Source organism: Arachis hypogaea, chromosome 16 (assembly GCF_003086295.3).
Source record: "Arachis hypogaea cultivar Tifrunner chromosome 16, arahy.Tifrunner.gnm2.J5K5, whole genome shotgun sequence".
In the NCBI taxonomy this organism is placed as follows: Eukaryota; Viridiplantae; Streptophyta; class Magnoliopsida; order Fabales; family Fabaceae; genus Arachis; species Arachis hypogaea.
The window spans coordinates 15,754,949-15,765,008 of NC_092051.1; positions in this window are offsets into that span (position 1 = coordinate 15,754,949).

A 10,060-nucleotide genomic window follows, 5' to 3' on the forward strand; every position below is an offset into this window, starting at 1 on the left:
AGGTAGTTTATATTTTCCGAACTTATTTACCGTCATATTTTGCAATCTGACTGTGATTACTGACGCGAAATATTATTTTGTTGGCGCCACACTTATCGGCGGCTTTATCGGTGGTTTTCGCCGACGGTAAGTGGATTTAATGAAACGCTGTGTTGCCTCAATTTACCGTTGGATGCAGTAAAATGGTATAAGATTCAAACGTGAACCCTTTCTCTCTCACTTGTTCGAATTCCTCTCTCTCTTCTCTCTCTCCCTCCTCTGGTTTTCTCTCTCGCCACCCGTGTTCCGTCGTCGGAGGAGGGCCTGTCGGTGTTGCCGTCACCTGCTGGAGCTTCTGGTGCCACCGCCGCATCACGTGGTCGCCCCTGGAGTTGTCGGTCACTGTCGGGGAGGTTGGAAATGCTGCTGCTGTTCTTGGTGGCCATTATCGTCGGTGTCGCTATCACTACTGGTACCACCACTGCTCCAACATCCGGCAACCATGATCAAAAGTAAGTTTGGCATAATTTTTAAATTTTATTAAGATTTTTACGTGAGTTTAGGATTTTTTGGTAGATAGTTTAGGAAATTATTATTTAAATTAGTATAATGAAGTTTGTGATTAGGATTTGGTATAATTTTTTTTATTGTTTTTTAAATTTTTGTAACTTTAGGATTTTGTTAGATATGTTACCAAATTACTGACTAAATTATGGTAATAGAGTTTGTGGTTAAGGTGTGGTTTAAAATTTTTATTAGTTTTCTTAGATTTTGTTGTAAGTATAGGATTTTGTTATATACTTTATTATCAAATTATTGATTAAAATAGGGTAATGCAGATTGTGGTTAGGATTTGTTATGTTAATTTAATGCAAATAGAAATTATAATTAAGTTAATGTATGTTAAGTAGGGTGAGATTAACATTGTTCGACTTTGTTTGGTTTGTTGAATTAATTAGTTTCACATAGTGAGTTTAATAAGTTTTTTTATTAAAATGGTGCTATTTCTCTGAGAATAATTGGATTTCGCTTCTTCCATATTTTGTGCATCCGTATTTCAGGTAGATTTTCTATCTCTAACTATAATAAATTGTTTAAGTTTTATGCTTTACTTACTTTTTCTAGGATAGTGTTTTAGGACGGAAGTGGGAGAAGGTCGCGTAGAGGCGCCTTCTCGAAACCCTTGTTTGTTGAAAAATTGTGGAGTTATAAGAGGTTACGCACTAGAACGGCTAGGATTTGATATGTTATTGAATTTGTGTTTGTTCTAATACATGCATGCAGTTGTTTCCTTTGTGAAAATTGTTATATTTATTTGATGGATGTCTCTGAGTTAAGAAAAAGTTCTACCAAAGTTTCGTGCGATTTGATTTAAAAATTGTTTGGTTTGTAGAAGATTCTAATTATAGGATATGCTATGCTGGATTATGTAAAAACTTTAATAATTTTGTCTTGTTCATCGAATTCTAGGATGTGTGATTCAAAATGATTCCAAGTAATCATCTATGGATGTATGATAGAGATAAAAGTGGATGGGGGAATTAAAACTTTAATTCTTTAAGGTAGCGTTTAGTGGAGAGACAGAGACGGAAAGACTGAGACTAAGAGACAGAGACTAAGAGATAGAGATTGAAATAAATTCCAGTATTCTGTTTGGTACAAAATGGGAGACAGAAATTGAAATAAGAATGAAACTCTAATTTAATTTGTACAAAAGGTAAAATTGGAATTAATTAATTGAAATGAGGGTATTTTAGGTATAAAATGTTACTAAAGTTTCAGTCTCCATCTCTAAAAATTTTAGTCCCCTGTGTCCCCACTTTTTGGAGGTACTGAAATACTGAAATTTTGGAGACAGAGACAGAAATTTTAGTACCAATCTCTGAACCAACAAACATGATATTAAGTCTCAGTCTCTCAGTCTCTGTATCAATACCTAAGGGGGTTGAAGCTTTTTTTGGGCATGTGTGTAGCACAAAACCGTTTAGGTCTGAAGGGGTATCTAGTTGTCCATGTGAAAAGTGTCGGCTGACTGAGTGGTTAGGGCCTGCGGATATAACACTTCACCTTTACCGTAACGGGTTCAAGGATATGTATTGAATGTGGACGGAATACGGAGAAGTGGATGAACGGAAAATTAACCGGTCTAGCTTGAATTTCAATAAGTTTGACTGTCGATCAATGAAGATTCGGGTCGAAAGAGAACTAAACATCAAATACATGACTTGGGAGGATAACCAACAGAGATACAACGAGATGGTATTTGATGCAACAGGTGTTATGGAGTAGGAAGAGGCTGAACAAGAGCCTAACCCAAAGGCAAAGATATTTTATCATCTGTTAGAATATGCTACGAAACTGTTGTTTGAGGGAAGCATTCATTCGGAGTTGTCTGCATGTGTTAGAATGATGACTATTGAGTCGGAGTAAAATTATACATAAGAGTATTTTGATAAGTGGGCCATCCTTTGCAACAAACTGGTACCTATCAGGATCTCTGGCATCCAACGAAACCACTACGAAACAAAGAAGCTAGTTTTGAAATTGGGTCTAAAGTCATTGAAAATTGATTGTTGTTTGAATGGGTGCATGTTATATTACAAGGGGATGCAGACCTAACTGAATACAGATTCTGTAAATCACAAGGTTCCAAGTCGAGAGAGAATATATTGGTAAACACAGATTAAAGAGAGTTCCAATGAAATGGATGCACTACTTGCCGTTGATCCCTAGGCTAAAATGATTGTTTTCATCGATAAGTTCGGCCCCTCATATGGCCTAACATAGTAACAACAAGAGAGATGATGAAACTATGATGCATCTGTCACACGGCGAAGCCTGGAAGCATTTTGATAAGGTCCATCCTACATTTGTGAGCGAGCCTAGAAATGTTAGACTAAGTTTGTGCTCTGACGAGTTCGCATCAAACTCCAACTTCGGTAACGCATACTTGTGTTGGCCTGTAGTCGTGACATCTTATAACCTGAGTCCCGAAATGTGCATGAAGGACCCATACATGTTCCTAACTTGTATCATACCTGGTCCTAGCAATCCAAAGGCGAAAATAAATGTCTTCTTGCAGCTCTCGGTGAATGAGTTAAAGGAGTTGTGGATTGATGATATAGAAACGTATGATATTTCAATGAAAATAAACTTTCAATTGCGGGATGCCTTGATGTGGACCATTAATGACTTTCCTGCATATGGCATGTTGTCAAGTTGGTCCACTCAGGGCAGAATGACATGCCCTATTTGTATGAAGGATATGGAAGCATTTTGGTTGTCGAATGATGGTAAGAATTTGTGGTTTGATTGCCATCGAAGATTTCTCGACTATAATAATCCTTTTCAGTGTAATAGGGACTCGTTCAAAAAGAATACAATTGAACACAAAGAGTCACCCGTAAAGTTGAATGGTAGGCAAGTTTGGCATCGTGTCAGTAGAATCTCAAGGATCGTCACAAACAGGACATATTTGAGACGTCTGGGATATGGAAGGGATCATAATTGGACTAAACAGAGTATATTTTGGGAGTTGCCTTATTGGAGAGACAACTTGGTTCGACATTGTTTTGATGTGATGCAGATTGAGAAAAACGTGTTCGATAATATCATGCACACAATAATGGACGATGAACGAACAAGGGATAACAATAAGGCACGGTTAGACTTGATGGACATTTACAGATAGCCAGATCTGAACTTAAGGAGACTTGATAAAGGGCGGTGGGCTAAACTAAATACAGTGTTCGCTCTAACGAAGGAGCAGAGACAAAATGTTTGTAGGTAGATTAGGAAATTGAGGTTTTCTGATGGTTATGCCTCTAACTTGAGCAAGTGTGCGAATGTGTACAGGACAGGCTTACTGGGTTGAAGAGCCATGATTGTCACGTTTTCATAGAGTCTTTGCTTTCGGTCCCATTTAGAGAACTTTCAACCAACATCTGAAAACCCCTCACAGAAATAAGTGAGTTCTTTAGGGAGTTATGTGCTACCAAACTTAGCATTAATGATCCCATAGTCATGGACAGGAACATTCCTATCCTACTTTGTAAGCTAGAGAGGATATTCCCTCCATCCTTTTTTGACATTATGGAGCACTTAACAGTACACCTACCATACGAAACAATATTGTGTGGGCCAGTACAATTTTAGTGGATGCATCCATTTAAGAGGATGATTGGTTCATTCAAGCGCACCGAGAAGAACAGAGCTCGGATTGAGGGCAGCATCTGCAAAGCATTCCTAGCTAAGGGAATAGTCGCATTTTCCTCATTCTATTTTCATCCTCAAGTTGAGTCACGTAGAACAAGGGTTGCAAGGAACGATGAGAGGGGACAATCATCGTCAAGTGGAACAATATACCCAATCTTTGCCCCGAAGGAGTTGTAATGGGTGCGGGCAGTCATTACTGGTTAGAGCAGAAGAAAATCGATGCTGCACATTTGCATGCGTTGTTTAACTATGACCGGATTTTACTGTACTTCATGTGAGTTTATTAAGTCGTCGTAAATATTGCAATTAGTAACATTCTAACTTTTTAATGTAATCAAAACTTCTTTATCCTATTCTATCATACATGTTATTCCAAGAGGTAAATCCTGATACCTTATTGAACAACTTTTCACATTAGTTTAGAGAATATGTCAGCGTGTATCTAAGTGACACAATAGATTCAGAACTAGTTGCATTTAGTTCAGTCCAATGAATAAGGGCACTAGATACCCAATGCACACTGTTAATGGATATTGGTTCCATACCTTACAGTGGTCGATAGGGAAGAAAACTGATAACACTGGAGTTTGGGTTCGTGGGGATTCAGATGGTTTAGTGTGTTGCATAACATAATTGAGTTAGAGTATTTCTGTCGTACTACATACAAGGTGTGTGTGTTTCAATGTGAATGGTATGATGACACAATGACTATGATATCACTGAAGTTAATGTAATTAGAAAGTATAGGCACTACGATCCTTTTATTCTACCTCAAAATGCACGACATGTGTACTTTTTGCCTTATCCGGGTTCATGCAAGTCTAGTTGGATTGTTGTGGTTAAGACTAAGTCAAGATGCCGCATCGAGTCTGATGATATGACAGAGGGTCAGGAACCTTACAAGATTGATGACCCAATCCCTTTGAAAATAGTGGTTGATACCGGTGAGCCGATTATCCTTAGCTCTACTGTTAGGGATGATGATATCATTGACCTTGGATTACAAGATGACGCACTACCACAATAGGACAAAGATCTTGAAGAAGAAGACAGGGTCGACATGAACGAAGAAGAGGAAGATGAGTTCGATGATAAAAAAACTACCTCGGAAGAGGATGAGGATGGTGAACCAGAGAAAGAAGATGATGAATCTGAATAAGGTTAATGTAAATATAGTTCTATGATATGTAAAATTCTTTACCAAACATTGAAAATAATGTATTGTAATTAACATTGTTTCTGATATATCAATTACTAGGGGTGTTCAAAACCGATCCGGACCGAACTAAACCGATAGACCGAACCGAAAAAACCGAAAACCGAATTAACCGAAGACCGAAAAAACCAAAAAAAGTGATGTTTTACGGTTTTTATGTGGTTCGGTTCGGTTTTCAATTCTTGCCACCAAAACCCTAACCGAACCGAACCGGTTCTTCAGAAAACCCTAAAATTAAAACTACCCCAACCCCACCCCCATACCCCCACCCCCCCAAACGCGTTACACTTACAGCAGCTGCGCGAGTCCCTCCCCTCCCCAGCTCCCCCCATGGAAACCTAACCCTGCCGCCCAAACCCCAGATTGGAGCCACCACCCACGCACCCACACACCCAAACGGCCAGCAGTCACCCACCTTCTTCACTCCTTGTCCTTGATACTCGAAGTCGAAGGTAGCAGTCACCCACTCACCGCGAACACGAAGACGAAGACCCAGTCACCCACCCACCCACAGGACCTCCGACCTCACCACCTCCGACGTCACCGCCTCCACCCAGAAAGCCTCCACCCAGCAGCGTTTCTGGGTTCTGTAGGGTCACCTCACCACCTCCGACCTCGCCGCCTCCACCCAGAAAGCCTCCCACCCAGCCACCGATTCAAGTGCATATGGAGCCCAAGCCATCTATTCAGGTAAACTTTACTTATGCATTCTTGCCTTGTTGTTGGTATTGCTGCTTGGTGCTTGCTGGTTAATGGTTATTGTTCAATGTTCAGTTTGTTCAGTTTGTTCAGTTTGTGACTTTGTTCAATGTTCAGTTTGTTCAGTTTGTTCAATGTTCAGTTTGTTCAGTTTGTTCAGGTTAGTTTAATCATCTTTTTTTGTACGTTAGGATCTAGGAGTTCAATTTTAATATAAAGATTGATAGAATTGAATAGATTTAACCTGAAAAATGATGTTAGGGATCTAGTTCAATTTTAATATAATCAATTAATCATTAACATAATTTAACCTGAAAAATAGTTTATAAGTAATGTTTACCATTTATAGGATCAAAGTTTTGAATTTGGCTTCTAAAATAGAGGCTTTCAGTTTCTGGTTCCTTGCTTGTTTATTGTTTGGTTTATTGCTGTTTATTGCCAAGTTCAATTTGTTGGTATAAAGGTTTATTGCTTGTTCATTGCTTGTTTGGTTCATTGCTGGTTTAATTTGAGATTATCAAGTTTTGTTCTGTTTAGTGTTTAATTTGCCAAGTTCAATTTGTTCATTGCCAAGTTCAATTTGTAAATTCTGTTTAGTGTTTATTGCTGCCTTGCTGGTTTAATTTGTTCATTGCTTGTTCACATTATCAAGTGCCAATTCTGTTTGGTTTATAGCTGGTTTAGGGCTGGTTCATTGCTTGTTTATTGTTTGGTTCATTGCTGTTTATTGCCAAGTTCAATTTGTTGGTATAATGGTTTATTGCTTGTTCATTGCTTGTTTGGTTCATTGCTGGTTTAATTTGAGATTATCAAGTTTTGTTCTGTTTAGTGTTTAATTTGCCAAGTTCAATTTGTTCATTGCCAAGTTCAATTTGCAAATTCTGTTTAGTGTTTATTGCTGCCTTGCTGGTTTAATTTGTTCATTGCTTGTTCACATTATCAAGTGCCAATTCTGTTTGGTTTATTGCTGGTTTAGGGCTGGTTCATTACTTGTTTATTGTTTGGTTTATTGCTGTTTATTGCCAAGTTCAATTTGTTGGTATAATGGTTTATTGCTTGTTCATTGCTTGTTTGGTTCATTGCTGGTTTAATTTGAGATTATCAAGTTTTATTCTGTTTAGTGTTTAATTTGCCAAGTTCAATTTGTTCATTGCCAAGTTCAATTTGCAAATTCTGTTTAGTGTTTATTGCTGCCTTGCTGGTTTAATTTGTTCATTGCTTGTTCACATTATCAAGTGCCAATTCTGTTTGGTTTATTGCTGGTTTAGGGCTAGTTCATTGCTTGTTTATTGTTTGGTTTATTGCTTGTTCATTGCTTGTTTGCATTATCAAGTTTTGTTCTGTTTTGTTTATTGCTTGTTTATTGCTGGTTAATGGTTATTGCTTGTTTATGTAGTTTGACGTTAGTTCAAGTGAGAATATGGGCGACACTGGATTGCCTCCAGTTCCTATTCCGAATGAATCAACAACCATCAGATCTCCGACTGCTTTGCCTCCTGTGCCATCTCCTCAACGAAACACAAGGAAGCTTGCTAGTAGAGGCCGAGGGAAAAGGCGGGCTGTTGAAGAAGCTCCTGTTGATGACTCTGTTGAAACTAAGACCGACGAAGGTAAGAGAAAACCTTCTAGACCTAGGTCTTGGACATGGGATCACTTTACTAAAGATGAAACTAGTAATCCACAGTATCATAGAGCTAAATGTAATTGGTGTGGGGCTAGTTATGCATGTGATACACATAAAAATGGCACTAGTAACATGAAAAATCACTTGTTATCGCAATGCAAAAAATTTCCAAAGGAGGCATTAGATCCTACCCAAAAGATTCTTTGTTTTCAAGATGTGGTAAAAGATGATAGGAAAGGGATAGGTAGTTCACTTTCTGCCGTGTCATTTGATGTTGATCGTTGTAGACAAGCGCTTGCTAGAATGATTATTGTGGATGAATTGCCTTTTTCGCATGTTGAGGGGGAGGGTTTTCGTTATTATACGAGTTGTTTGCAACCCAAGTTTCCAATTCCTGGAAGGCTCACAGTTGCTAGGGATTGTTGGAAGCTTTATTTGAATGAAAAAATTAAGTTGAAGTCTATTTTCTCTCAACCAAATCAAAATGTTTGTTTGACAACTGATTGTTGGTCATCTGTGCAAAACTTAAACTATCTTTGCCTTACTGCTCATTACATTGATGCTAATTGGAAGTTGCAAAAAAGAATCTTGAATTTTTGTGCTATCAAGAATCACAAGGGAGAAACAATTGGTAGGAAGATTGAGAGATGTTTGTTGAGTTGGGGATATCCCGGGTTTTTTCTATCACTGTTGATAATGCTAGTTCAAATGATGTTGTACTTTCTTACTTGAAAAATAGAATGGAGGATTGGAACTCACATCCATTAAGGGGAGAGTTTTTACATGTTAGATGTTGTGCTCATATTTTAAATCTTGTTGTGAATGATGGGTTGAGAGAAATACATGAGTCAATTTTAAAGATTAGTAATGCGGTTCGACATGTGCGTGCATCACCTGGTCGTACTGAGAGGTTTAAAACTATGATTAAGGAAGCTAGAATTCTGAAAAAAGGCACTGTCCATTTAAATGTTCCTACCAGGTGGAACTCTACCTTTTTAATGCTTGAAAGTGCTTTGAAGTTTCAAAAGGCATTTAAACGTTTGGGGGAGAGAGATTCTGAGTTTGCTATGATGGCTGGTGGGATTCCTAGGTCTGAGGATTGGGAGAATGCAAGGCATTTTGTCAAGTTTTTAAAAATATTTTATGAGGTTACTAACAAAGTTTCTGGTTCAATGTTTGTGACATCTTCTCAATACTTTAATGACTTTTGTAAAATATTGTCTACACTTAAGCATTGGATGTGAAGCTTAGATACGGTACTTTCAAGCATGGCTGAGAAAATGAAGTCCAAGTATGATAAGTATTGGGGAAATATAAAGAATACAAACATGATGATTTTCATTGCAGTTGTTCTTGATCCTAGGTATAAGCTTCAATTGATTAAGTGGAGTTTTGAAAAGTTGTATGAAAAAGAAGATGCTGAATTTTTAACTTCAAAGGTGAAGGAGACGCTTTTCAAGGTGTTTGATAGCTACAGGCTGTTTGGTGGTAACTATCAAAGGTCTACTCGGCAAGATCCTCCTGAAATTAGCACACAAGAGCTTGAGGCACATGAAACTTCTTTTGCTATGGAATTTGAGAAGGAAATGCAATTCAATGAGAGTGTTAACAAGAATGAGGTGGAGTTATATCTTATGGAGTCATTAGAGAAGAGTGGCGTGCAATTTGACATTCTAAATTGGTGGAAAGTGAATTCCACTAAATTTCCAATTCTTGGGGGGATTGCAAGAGACGTCTTAGCCATGCCAGTTTCCACAGTTGCTTCAGAATCGGCATTTAGTACTGGAGGAAGGGTGTTGAATAATTATAGGAGTTCTCTAACTCCGATGACAGCTGAAGCATTAATTTGTACCCAAAATTGGCTCCGAAACTCTCCAAAACTTGTCCTTGAGGAACTCATCGAGGAATTGGAGAAGTTAGAATTAGGTACGGTTAAGTTTCTACTTATAATTTTCTTTATTTTAATCTAGTTTTTATTAATATATATTATTTGTTATGATTGTTTCTGGTGTTGAGTCTAATTAAAGTACATCTTGTTAAGTTTTATGGTATGAATTGTTGTCCTATTATTATTATTATTATTATTATTATTATTATTATTATTATTATTATTGTTCTTGTTGTTGTTCTTGTTGTTCTTATTATGTAATTGTTTTTTTTTATTATTATTTCAGGTTGGTTTGCATTATGAAGTTTTAGCTATTTTGTTGGAAAAGACACCATAACTTTGCTAATTGCTATCAGTTTAATGACAATTTGTTTTTATTTTCAGTTGTGTTGACTGTTGAGCTATTAAACTTCTTTAATTGTCGTATTTGAATTCTATT